At 51.4% G+C, this 13017-nt stretch overlaps 1 protein-coding gene across 1 annotated transcript in view; it reads left to right on the forward strand.

The window, feature by feature from the left end:
• The window catches only part of ZPBP (zona pellucida binding protein), a 1976511-nt gene that overhangs the window by 89818 nt on the left and 1873676 nt on the right, over positions 1–13017 (forward strand). The window lies entirely within an intron of this gene.

Here is a 13017-nt window from a genome sequence, read left to right on the forward strand (position 1 = left end):
TACGCAGTAATCCTCTTCTATCTATTCATCTGCTCTCTACACTCATCTGTTCGTCACCTTCGTCTTCTCTGTGCACTCATCCCCTCTGTACGCTCATCCCCTCTGTACGCTCATCCCCTCTGTACGCTCATCCCCTCTGTACGCTCATCCCCTCTGTACACTCATCCGCTCTTGTACACTCATCTGCTCTATATGCTCGTCAGCCCTATACGCTCATCGGCTCTATACCCTCATACGTTGTATCCGCTCTATCCACTCATCCACTCTATACACTCATCCGCTCTATACATTCAGCAAGTCTGCGCATTCATCTGCTCCAGCGATCTACACACTCCCCGCACTTCCGTACTCGTCCGCTAACCACACTCGTGCGCTCTACATACTCATCTGTTCTACATACTCATCCGCACTACATACTCATCTGTTCTACACTTATCCGGTTTACGCTCATCCATTCTGCACATTCATCTGTTCTACGCACTCCTGTGTTCTACTCGCTTCTCTGTATTTATGCACTCATCCGTTTTCCCTCTCGTCCGCTCCACCCACCCAGTCGCTCTACATACTCATCCGCTCAACATGTTCATCGATTCTATACACTCATCTGATCTACATACTCATTCAATTTACACACTCCTTCGAACTATATAGTCATCTGTTATTCCACTCATGCATTCTTCCACTCAGCGCATTTATCTGTCCACATGCATCATCCATTCTAACTATTTCATCCACGCCATACTCTTCGTTCACTCCTCATGCATTATGTCTGCATTAGTGAGTAAAGATGGTTGAACAGAGGAGTTAATGGTCAGAGTGAATTTGAAATGGAAAGTCCAGAGTTATGCAACAGGTATAACAGTACCTGGAAGAAGAAGTCAAAGGAGTCATGCAAGTAAAATATCCAGAATGCTTATTGTGTGGTCTAAGGATTTTGTCATGAGATAAGTTCAGAAAAACAAGGTTCAAGCAGAGCATTGGCGTATTATATTCTTCATACCACATGCTCTACTTTAAGTTTTAATGTTTGTGTTCAAGCAGACCATTGTTAGTATTGTATTCTTCATAGCATATGATATATTCACATTTAGTTTTTACTGTTGGGGTTTTGTTTAGTTGTTGGAGGGAGGGTGGGTGTTATATAACTTCCTCTTTTGGGTATGATGAGTGCAGGAAGACCAAACGTGTTTGAGTAGTCAAGAGAGCTTAAAAGCTGCTGGGAAACTTTTCTAGGATAAACAATAAAATAAAGAGGGTTGGCAAACACGTCCATTATCACATGGAGGGCATCTATATAAAAGATCTACTGTCAGGTTAGATCCATAGCGATAGTGTTCCACGGAAAGGGTAAAGTGAAGAAGGTCGTCAATTGCTTCTGTAGTTTTACCTTGAGGCCCTTTTGAATGAGCAGAATACATACGCATCTCAACATAGTGCTATGGGTAGGCAACCAATACCATTGTAGCAGTAACTGCCACATTTTCTTTTGTATTTGCTGTGTGAGAGTGACATTTGGACATGCGACTCATTGGACCCAAAATATTTTTAATAAACGGCCAAATAGCCATGAAAGACACTATTGTTTCCCCGCTAGTTGCCTGTCACTCAATAGTGCCTGCACATGTTTGCTCGGCCCACAATGCACACGGATGTCTTGGCAGAGAATAGGTTCATATGCACTCAGGCACACACTATTTATTGCCAGAGTTAGCATGGACTAGAGTGGAGAGAACACGCTTGGGAAGCAAAGAGCTACAGGAGCTGCTTAAGCAACAAACCGAGGTCTTTTACTCTGTCAATGTTAAATGATGGGAAAATATGCTATATTTGCCTCACAGCAATGAGGTTCTATTTAGGGGCCGATTCATGGAAAAAATGTGTTCCGAAAATCGCAGCGCAAGCAGGCACAAGGAGGCGCAAGCGTGAGAAAGCAAGCGCACGTGCACACGCGCGATTCAAGGATGGCGCTGCGCTACTTTCCCACTGGTTGTGCGCCAAATCCATGCATGGCGCACGCGGGCACACACGTCATCAAACGGCGTGCGCTTCGCGCACAGCAAAAGCGCACCTAGCGCAGCGCACACAACAAAAGTGGGCGGAACAGTGGGCGTAACACGCGGAATGGGGAATAACACGTTAAAAACAAGGTGTAACTGGGGAAGTACTGGAGGGAACTACACGGAACGCCCAAACGCACGCGAACAACCCGTATTTATGGATTTGAATACAGGAAACCCACGCACGGCAAGACGCACACAGGCGTCAACGGGTCCGCCACATGAAGGCAGGCGGAAGCGTCCCCTCGCACAGCATAAATGTGCGCACAAACAACAAACACGTACATACAGCTACGATGAATGCCCCATTTGTCGCAGCACTGATTGTGGCACACCGCAGGAGGAGGAGAATAGTTAGGGCACACATTTTTTCACCACGGACAAGCCTTTTTGGGATGCCTGACGACCAGGTATAGGTTTCCACCCCATATCATCCTAGACCTGGTCAGGGAGTGGGAAGATGACCTAACATCCCCCACCCAATGTCCTGCATGTTTTGGCCACTGGGTCTTTTCAGCGGACTACTGCCATAGTGGGTGGGGGTCTCACAGGCCATGCAGTCACGCTGCCTACACCAGGTATGGGCAATCATGACATCGCGCCCCTCAGTCCGCAGGCACATATACATGCCCAGAACACCCGCAGAAAGGCAGGCCGTTGTCCAGGACTTTTACAGGGTGGCAGACTTCCCCAAAGTGCTCGGTACCATAGATTGCACCCATGTGGCCCTACGTCCATCTAGGGCCACTGAGCACATCTACCGAAACCGCAAGCACTGGCATTCCATCAATGTACAGGTGGTATGCAATGCAAAGGGAATCATCACCTCTGTCTATGCAAACTACCCTGGCTCCACCCATGACCGTTTCATATACAGAATGTCCGCCCTGAGCCGGGCCATGGAAGCTGGGCAGCATGGCGACGTATGGCTCCTAGGTGAGTAGAAATGCCCGTTCACATGCATGCATATCACACACACACAAATAACCCCAATAATCACAACCATTATCACCTCTCCAGGGGACAGTGCCTACCCTCTGAGCAACCACATGATGACGCCAATCCGGAACCCCACCACCCCAGGTAAGATACAACGCGGCCCATATTGCAACCAGGGCTATAGTGGAGCGCACATTTGGAGTGCTCAAGTCACGCTTCCGCTCCCTTGACCGCTCTGGCGGGCAGCTACACTATGCACCCCCAGTAGTGTGCAGGATCATTGTGGCAGAATGTGTCCTGCGCAATGTTGCAACACGGCAGGGCGTACCGGTGGACATGGTGGTGCCCCCACATCCCCAACCACAGGCACAGGCGCTGCCCATGGGGGGGGATAGGGCACGTGGCGAGGAAGCCCGGTCCCAGCTTGTGGCCAGATTTTTCACCTAAACTCCCAACCCTGCGGAGTGCACACAGGCCTGGCACATACCAGGTGACAATCCATGATGACAAAGAGACAGTCAACTGTCACAACCTTACCACCCTGAGATTGTTGCCATGGAAATGCCACATTGTGTGCATCCCTAGCTACTTAAACACAAGTAATCCTGTGTGACCAAAGGCACACATGCAAGGTGTGAATGACACAGACCTGCAAAACAGGCCATGACTATCACTGGTATGTCACTCAAACCCTCCCAAACTACAACATGACATGGCAAGCAATAGCCATACACCAACAAAGTACCAATAAGGTACACATTGCCATGTGAAAAATGTGAATGGGCATCAGACAATGATGCCTGACATGGAATCAGATGAAATGACTGACAAACAACCTCCCACCCAAAATAAGTCATACCCAAATGCATTCCAAAAGTTTTATTTGAAACATGACAATGAATGCCTGTCCACATGCACAATGTGCATTGCATAATCAACAATGCAGCTACTGTGTGCCGTGTCCACCTCCTGCAACACACTGCTCAGCGCACAGCACAGTGAACAGCCATTGTGTGTGATGCACTCCCTGAGCATCACATCTAAGCAACAAACTACATAAAATAACAAAATTAGGCATGTACAGGATCCACAAATGGTCATAGAACATTCGCTGCAGGGACATAGTGGGCACCAGAAGGCAAACAGAGTGTACACGTGGACATGTAAGGGTGGTTGTACATGTAGTGGATCATAGTGCGAGTATGTGGGTCAGTAGGGACATGCACTCAACATATGCATGTGAAATCAAGTGACCATCACTGTCCTCTACACATCACATGTGAACATTCACCATGTGTATACCCCAGCATGTCAAACCACAACTATCCCCTCACACCTGAAAGGTAAACACAACACATGAACAGGCATTGATGAGCAGAATACATCATGTACATAGGAAAGCACAATTACAATTTCAGGGTGCCCATCACACTGCAGGGCAAGGCAACTATCAACAACAAAACACCCCCCTCCCTCACAAATCACCACGACCCACTGAAAAACTGCATCTGGGTTATTCATCCGACATCCTTGAATTCCACCTGGCCACAGGATCACCCTTCCCCTTTGTCACCATCTCCCACCTTGTGTGTAAAAAGTTGCCAGCACCCTCAGAGGCCACCTAGATTTTCAAAAGCACAAAATCCAAGAGAACTCAAAGCAGGACAACACAGAAGCCATGCAAATACCCTGCAGGCAGTAAAACAAACCAGAACAGCCTCCAGTAGATGACTTAAAGTAGCAGTACGCCACAAAGGCCAAGTACTGCCACCATGATGTTAACAACCAAGGTAGCACAGTAAAACAATGTCACAACAGGATCTGAACCATGTGTGGTACATAACATAGAGTGGTGCAACATGAACGGATGTCTACTGTCACAGCTCCCGTGTACAGGCGCAGGAGTGGCACAAAACAACCACCCCCACCGTGGTCTGGGTGCCTGCAAGGTCTAACTTACACAGGCCTCTGAGGCCCTGGTGGGGAAGGAGGGTCAGGGATATGCAGTCGGCACAGGCATTGGCATACTGGATAACCAGAATGAGGGGCAGGAGAGGGGAGTAGGATTGACACGGGAAAGTAGGGAATGCACCAAAATGTAGTACACACATTAACTTATACACAAATAGACCAAACTTGTTCACATGCACATAGCAGCAAATTACACAAATGGAAGTCAAAGAGAAACTTATCTCTGGGGTGAGTGCTGGCCTCCTGCCTGCGCACTCTCCGGTCTGGTAACGGGAGCAGTTCAATGCTGCAAAGAGAGCCACAGTTAATATAATCTGTGCCTGCCTAAAACACACAAACACACCACCAAATATGCCCCAAAGTAACAAAATACTCTACAAACAGACAATCTTGTGTGGATGCTTCATACCCATACGTAACATTACCCCTGTGATGGTTCATACACAGTCAATGAATTAAGTCAGGCACCGGTGGGTGCGTGGCAAATGGAACACCAATGTGTCACGATTCACACAACATGCAATGTTCCCTGGGTCAGCAGACAGACGCATATAGCAATGTCTGACTTCAGAATAGGTCCTGTACTACCATGACCAAAATAAAGTAGCCAGTGCATGTATCAAATTTTACTTGGAAATTTAATGCACTGCACCCAAGTCTGTCCCTTGCTGTCTGTCCCTGTGAGCTGCTTCATTCCACGTTTTGCAACGCTACATGGCTAATACAAGTGCCTCAATGGACCATGGTGGAATGGAGGGTATGTGCCACTGCCCATGCAGGTGCCCCAGACAACTTTCCCATCAACTAGCCATCAGTCCACCAACACATCTGAGCTGTATTGTGTGCTTCAACACCAATATTTGTCCAAGCTCACCGTCAGTGCTGCTACTAAGCATGCATGTTCAACTGGCCAGGTGGAAGGTTTGCTGTGTTGTGACCCCCCTGTGCTGCTCGCCTTGCCTGGAGTCCCTTGAAACACGTCATCGTTTATTGAATGTATGATTGCAATCCCTATGCCTCTGCTTGCGCACACATGCGCATGTCGGCACCACCAAACGTGTCCAGATTCCAGACGTCCAATGGCCCATGTCTGCTGGCAAAGGTGGTCTTGAGGCTCATCCCCCTGCTGAAAGTCCATGAAACACATGATTAATGCTTAATATTCATCTGTGTGTGTCTCTTCAGGCATTACATGAGTGGACCATGTCAGAGACGTACATCAGAAATCACACCATCAGTCCGTCTTTCACAGCAACAGTGTGGAACACACTATCTACGTCATGATTTTCAACAAGCACATGTTCATTAAAGATAAGAAACATACTACACAATGCATAGCAATGAATGTACACATGAATCATTAAACACCCCATCTAGCAAAAGAACAACAGTGGTCAATTACACCCCAATCATCCCCACTAGGGGTGTTAACACAAGTTCCACAGCAGCAGACATGCCACAGATAGGACAGTCCATTGCCCTTGTGTAATAGACTGTTACACCGAACCATCCTTGCGAGCCCATGGATAAGGGAAGCAGGAGTGGCATATGTGAGTCAAGGACCCCAAGCAGCAAACACATACACAAGACAAGCTTGAAGGGCCCAGCTGGAACAGACAGTGGATGCTTTCTAAAGCCACAAAGCACCACACCGTCACATGAAAGCACAATAGACTAGCAATTTTAAACTATATTAACTAATTACACTAACTATGAAAAACCTACTTTACCTATTTAAACTAACTATCAAACAGAAACCTAACTAACTAAACTAAAAGAAAAATCAAAAATGGCCACATACGACCCGGGGGGGCAGGGGCACCCAGGAGAGGGAGTTACAGGGTGCTGCTCAACACCCACATGCGATGATGCTGAGGAAAAAAAAAACCTCCATGGGCTCAACGCCTGCACAGCCCGACCTATGTGAGAGATAGATTGTCGTCTGAGTCTGGCTCTTCCTGGAAAGGAGGACGTGGCACAGGAGCATGACCACGCCTAGCCGCAGCTTGCCCCTCGTCGGCAGCAAGTCTGCCGGACGGGTGAGCCTGGTTCTTTGTGGCGATGACACGTAGGTCTGCATGCAGAACCTCCCGTGATACACGCGTTTCCTCTTGCAAGGTAGCACGTGTAAAAAGGAGTTCCTTCTGCAAGGCCTGGCTGGACAACCGCTGCACCTCCCGGCAAGCATGTAGCTCAGCCGAGATGGTACGCTCAAGCTGTGCAAACCGCTCCTCTGCCCGCTCCCTCTGGGATATCAGAAGGACACTCAGAGTGGATCTGAGGGAAGCATGCTCCTCCCTCAGGGCCTTCATGTGTGCCTCTGCGTGAGCAGAAATTGCTTGACGCAATGACAACATTTCAGCCTGGCGTGCTCTGTCTGAGGCCGCCATGCCCAGCCTGAGAGAGCGGGCCGTGGACCGTGCCGCCTGCTGCTGGAGAAGCACCTGCCTAGCAGGGCGGAGCACAGATTGGGCCACACGCTCCATGCTCTCAGCGATGTTCTCCATTGCTGCCCCCTGCCGTTCAGAATTGGCAGTCATGTCTTGCTCCCCCTCAGTATACTGTGGTTGCGCGCGGCGACCACGTTGCTGGGCTTGACCCCTGCGGGACCCAAGGAGCGTGTGCCCTCGTTGTGTTGGCACCGCCCGCGGCTGCACAACTACATGCCCCCGTCGACGTGATGTCCCAGGCACATCAGTGACTGGTGTGGAGGATGACCCTGCGTCCCGATCCACCACGGGCGGAGGTTCCAAGACTGTCTGACCCCCTCAGTGCAGGTGTCGCGGACAGAGGAGTGTCCACATCAGAATCACTCATCCCTGACACATGGACCTGATGCTCATCCAACTCGACATGGTCATCGGAGTGTTCATCAGGGCTGGACTCATAGGCAGCCAGAGACAAGATGGACTGTAGCACTTGGGGGTTTTCGTGGCCTACCACCCCACTACCCCCACTTGTGCTGGGTTGATGTAGTGATAACAACCCTGTGCCTGGCATGACAACACCATCCTCCGGCTCCATTGCGTCATCATCGGAAAAATCGAGAGAAAAAAGGTCACTACACATGTTAGAAGCACACAACTCACGCACACACCGACAACAAACACATCAGGCAGACATGTGACACACAAAATAGAACCTGGCATGCATGCTGGGTCAACTTGGAATTGCTTCTGTGATTAGACCTCTTGAAAGGTGGCAGTCTGCATTGAAGTGGGCCTATGCAGTGCAGCAAATATGTATGTTACTCACTACCTACATGTACAAGGACTTCATGGTGTGTGTCAGAAAATGTGAAGGCAGTGGAAGGTCAACTTCAGGCATCACGTGTAATGTGCATTCAATGGGTAGCATATCTACAAGCAAAGCACCCCTCCACCCAAGTGCAAAAGCAGGGATGCCTAGCATGGTATCAAAAGGCTGACCATAGACCTGTGTATTGACAGACAGTGTTGACTAGCATCAACAGCTTCATGTGAGTCAAGTGACAACACTGCAAATGATGATAGGACAGTAAGCAGGACACATGATGAAACCTCTGGAGTCCACCCACGTGTGAAGACACTACACCAGTTGGACAGAGTCATTGGCCATAAAACAGGCTGAGGCCTGTGACCCTCACAGATTGTCAGACCCTAAACATGTGTGCAACGCAGTACTGAGCCACAGTTGACATGGGAAGGCAGATGAAATGCCATGCAATTTGGGTCATCATGGACTTGTGTAACAGTGATCATCCAGTCATGGACACATATGGGCATGCGTGGAATGCACATGGAGCATGAATGGGCACTCGTGTCCCTGCGAGGCATCTGACCTCTGCACAGTCCAAGTGAGACACCCTGCATCAAGTACTAAGGATGTACCACAATGGATATGTCTGGCAGATTGGCCGCTGGATGTTAGAATGTACACAGGAGGCATGACCAGGGAAGTAACCAACAGCAATATTGTAGCAGACAGTGGTAAGATGGAATTGGGGTGCAGAGCAGGGGGTTGAGAGGCAAGGGAGCATGCCTACATTGGCTACCCCCTTGCAGGCAGAGGACACATGCACGTCAGTCATGCTGTGCATATTTCCTGGGCTGAGAGGAAGCTCACCCCACGCTACATGCAGAAGTGCCAGTGAGCTGGAACATGGACCGGAGGGGCATACTGGTAACCCGCATGTGACTAGGGTGCAAAAGTGGTGATGTGGACAGGCCCCGTTTGCTCCACATGTCCACCATCCAGCAGAGTAGACCTGCATCAAGGAAGCATTGCATTACTCACACATCATAACCATGTACACGTGACATGTAGTGGCAGTCATGCACAACACATCACACAAGTAAAACACACACGTCCTCCACAAACACGCATCAACACTCACCGGACTGGGCATCAAAGTCCGGCATCTCTCCCACTCCTTCGACCCATTCAGATGCTATGAACTCCGCAACGAGTGACTCATGCGGAGTGAGGTCTTCCTCCTCCGGTGCAGGCCCACCGCCAGTCACCAGAGTCAAGTTGTAATTTGAGGCACGCTTAGCCTTAGCGCTGCGTTTGACGTCATTCCAACGCTTTTTGCACTCTTGCGCCGTCTACACCTCATGGCTGAATGTACTCACATGTTCCGCAACTTGCTTCCAGTGGGTATCACGGTGGGCAGCCGTAGTCTGACAATTAGCAACCACTAACATGTCACAGCTGTGTTTGCACACGTAGCCCACGAGGAAGTCCAGTTCCTGGTTGCAGAAAGGCTTCTTCCTCGACGTGCAGGAGGTCGTGGCTGTGTGTGGAGTCCCAGTCTGTGCTGCAGGTGCAACCTTCCTCCTCTTGGATTGTGGCGCAGATCCTGGCTGGCTGATGCCGCCCTGATCAGTATGGCCAGTGGGACTGGTGGATTGAGCCAAAGGAGTGGCAGGTGGAGGGACGATCAAAGGGCTGACTTGTGTCAGTGGCAGCTGGGTGCCCTCTAATGGACCCTGCGCATCAACATCCGCTGTGGCAGGGTCATTGACCGCAAATGTCCTGGTTGGCAGACTCACAACCGGGGTGTTGTTGGCTGCATCTGCCCCTGCACTTGCCAACACCCGGCTGTTCGGGGCAACAGATGACATTACTGCCCCAGGGACACGTGTCTTGGTCAGGGCAGCCCTGTGTGCCCCTACGGTTTCCCTCCGGTCCTGTTGGAAATCTTCCAAGGGCTCTTCAATTGCCAACGCAGCCTGCGCTGGCAGACCCTGAGCCTGGGTGGTGGTGTCCACAGCTGCACCTGCAGCTACCACTGCCCTTGGGCCCGTGGCAGTCGATGAAACAGACTGCCGGGTCACACGGGCGCCCGTGCCAGGTGCAGAAGCTGCATCTCCCAGAACCACAGGGGGTGGTGGCATGACTGCACCGACACATGGCACAACATCGTGCTCAAGTGGCGCACCCCTGCCTCTGCCCCTTCTGCGGCCACCCTGGACACCCTGGAGTCCCCTGACTCCCAGGTCACCCCGGCCACGTCCCTGACCACACCCGCCACGAGGAGTACGCCCAGCTGAGGCGCCCCTCACCTTTGGTGCCCTCCCAACCATGGCACAGATGGAGTAGTGCCAATGGGAGGTGTACACCACAATTGACCTGGGCAATTGGGGTGAAGGGGGTGGGATGCAAGATGTTAACAGCCCCCCTGCACCTGCAAGGCTGTATGTGACCCCGGTGATGTAGTGACGGGGCACGCTACGCTCAGGCACCCCAAAACTGCAATAAAACCGTGCACGCAACCCTGCAGCCTACGTGCGTGGAATCAACCTCCCGCAGTACGCGGTGGCACCCAGTAACATGAAAAACGCATACGCGTGGGACACGCAGGCTACTATGACCTCAAACGGGTGCGATACACCGGGGCACCGGCAGTGGGAAAAATAGCGTGCGTGACTCACCGTCTGACTAGCGTGATAATGAAAAACACGCATACCCAATACCCCCGCCTAAAGAAGAGATATGTCCTCGATCGCTGTGAAGATGTGATGGTGTGCGAAACAACACGAAGCAGCTACACACGTCGGTCTCCACGAAAGGCACGTACAGCGAACTGCTGGCCCCGCTCACCTTTAACCCGTGCTGAGGGAAACACCCGTGCGCGTCACGTCACTTACGCGCGTAGGCCCTTTCCTCGGATTACATACATTCACACGCGGACGTGCAGTTTTTTCACGCGCGTTGAACCACTATGCCCACGTCACGAGGAAAACGCCCGCGCGCATAATGTCAGAGAAGCGCTTACGCGCTAAGGGCCTTTCCTCCAATTACACGCTTACGTGCAATTTTTTCACGTGCCAAAACACACAGAAGACCACGCTACTGCCCAGAAGGCCGAATTACTGCCCCCCAGAGCCCCAAGCACGCTCCCACCTGCAATCTGCTGCTGCCTGCCTGACTGCCTGCTGCCCACGTGCCCTTCCATTTGCTGCATGCACGTCTGCCAGGGGTGCAGTTGCTGTGACCACCCCTGCCGGAACCGAATACTCCCGACTGGGATTCCATCACTCCACAGCCCAGCCCCAGGACCCAGTTGCCCACCCACTCCTGCCTCTGGGGTTGCCATGTCCAGCACAACACCATCTGGCAGCACTGGCAACCCCAAGCCACATGTGTTTTTGTAGGGCCATGTAGGGATGTATATGAAGATGGGCGTGAGGCTGCCACATGTGTGTCCTCTCAGGTGTGAGACACATCGCTGGTGTGTGTTGGTAAGCATGCTGGACAAATGCAGGTGTGGGAGCACACATGTTTGAATTTCTGTGTATGTACATTGGCATGGTTGTGGCATGGATGGTGGTTCCTAATGCATGTATCTGCACTGTGTACATGTGTGTGTATTTGACAAGTGTGCAACTGTGATGCAACATGGATGCATGTGACACTGATATGTAGAAGGCTGAATGGCACATCTGACATGTATGGCGATTTTATCACTGCAACAGTTGGAGGAGATGTAGACATGCATGTAAGTGTGGTGGCATGTGTGCATGTCTACTGCACTCCCTGTGTTTCATGTGATGTCTGGCTCACCTTTGGATGCTCATGCTGTTGTATGTGTATGGATGGTGCTGGATGTTGTGATATGGTTGTGGAATTGCTCATGTGTGTGAGTTGAAATGACATGTGTGTTGGGGATTGTGATGCCATGTCTGAAGTTTGACACTGCCACTCATGTGCAACTGTCGTGTGTATCAGTCCATTGTACAGTGCCCTGATGCCTGTGTCCTATCTCTCCCTGTCTTCAGCGTCAACTGATGAAGAGGGCGGAGAGGGTGCTGTGGAGCACAGTGGCAGGGATTGCACCGCCAGCCGGAGACGCAAGGCCCGGCTCCCCTCCCAGGTTGTCATCTCGTCAGGGAGTGAGGAGTCCGGTGCCACGTCCCAGGCCGCAGCTGCCAAGGGTAGGTCCAAGAGGCGGAGGTTGGAGTTGGACTCCTCGGCAGTAGAAGGGGCAGCTGAGACCCCACAGGGTCCGACGGAGGAAGATGTCAGAGTCATCCAGGTTGGTGGGGGGTTTGGTGGAGGAGGAGGCCGTGCAAGGGACCGACACGGGGTCTGGAGGTGGGGATTCCACTGGTGCTAGTGGTGCAGTGCAGGGGAAGGGACAGGAGGCAGCACAGGCCACCGCGGAGGTGCCTGTGTGTAATCCTGTCCCCGATCCTGTGACTACATCATCCCGCACCAGCAGGGATGCCTACGTCCAGACCCGTTTTCAGGGAGGGGATACGCTTACAACAACTGTCCTTCCTCTCCCTGCGGACGTGGTTATCCGGGACCGGGTTGAGCCTGTCCTGGGTGGGGTGGCGTTTCGTCAACAGGCCATGCGAGGTGTCCTGCAGTCTTTTCATGAGGAGACTGCATGTCATCTTGAATGGCTCGTTTACCGCGTTGACCTACTGGGACAGGTCACCAGGGCCGGATTCCTACGTTGTTTGGACCTTGTTCCGACCCCCTCCTCACCTGAATCCCCTATGCGCCAGTCGTCCTCCATGCCATCTTCCCACCCATGTATCACCTGGGTACCCTGTGGAGC

This window comes from Ambystoma mexicanum, chromosome 5p, assembly GCF_040938575.1.
Source record: "Ambystoma mexicanum isolate Mex_15411 chromosome 5p, UKY_AmexF1_1, whole genome shotgun sequence".
NCBI lineage: Eukaryota > Metazoa > Chordata > Amphibia > Caudata > Ambystomatidae > Ambystoma > Ambystoma mexicanum.